This window comes from Limulus polyphemus, unplaced genomic scaffold (assembly GCF_000517525.1).
Source record: "Limulus polyphemus unplaced genomic scaffold, Limulus_polyphemus-2.1.2 Scaffold330, whole genome shotgun sequence".
Lineage (NCBI taxonomy): Eukaryota > Metazoa > Arthropoda > Merostomata > Xiphosura > Limulidae > Limulus > Limulus polyphemus.
In genome coordinates this window covers 316993-318068 of record NW_013665940.1, presented here as the reverse complement: position 1 = coordinate 318068, position 1076 = coordinate 316993, and positions in this window count along the sequence as shown.

Genomic DNA, 1076 nt, shown 5'->3' with positions numbered 1-1076 from the left:
AAACTTCAAGATGTTTAACACCGTACTCTTTGGTGTTATATAATACATGTGGCGCCTGCAGTCGTTCTTGATTTAATAAAGTTGTAACCATGACCACTACTAGATTTTGTGCAGAATCTCTAGAAGTGGGCGAAGTTAATAATGAAACAAACACAAACAGTAAAGTGGAAACTTCATTATGTCTAGGTATTGTCGACTGTTCTATTCTGCACATTGTATTTCTTTTCCTTTTTCAAAATTTATTTCATTTCTTTTATTACTTAGTCTTCCATCTTTGATTTGATCAATCGGTACTAAGAATTTTGTAAAAAAGATACAGTAATATTTGGTCATGTCCTCTTTTATTTATAAAAATGTTACTAAACTTAAACTTTTTCTAATTATCTATTTATGTCTCTGAAGAAGGTTGTTTGTTTGTAATTAAGCACAAAGCTACACAATGGGCTATCTGTGCTGTGCCCACCACAGGTATCGAAACCCGGTTTCTAGCGTTGTAATTCTCCAGACACACCACTGTGCCACTGCTGGGCCTCTGAAGAAGAGCTGTTGTTAGCCTAAATGCTTAGGCTTAATAATGTTTTTATTCTCTTATAACTACCATTTTGTTCAAGTTGCTTGATTTTTCTTTACTTTGAGATTATTTTATTGGCTTTTCCATGGCCTATGTGAGTAAAAAAATTAGAAATTAGAAACACATAATGATTACGTAGAGCACCAAAAAAAATTGTTATCTGCTACTAGTAAAAATGCAACTGTTCCTTAGTAATTTGATGATGCTGATTCTAAAAATCATGTTAAAAATTACTGATCACATCTAGTTTTGAGTTATGATAAATTTATTCAAATTATTCTTATATATCATGCAAATAACATTATTTATTCATTGAAAATTTGCATTTAAGAATGTTATAAAACAATACATAATATCACTACCAATTTAAAAAAACAAAGCGTATAATAAGATTATATACTGAAAATACATTCAGACTATGTTCAAAACTTTCACTATGGTATTATTATTTATTTTTTGATACAAAATACTTGCTTGAGTTGTTGCGCCTTTTGTGTATGTTTTC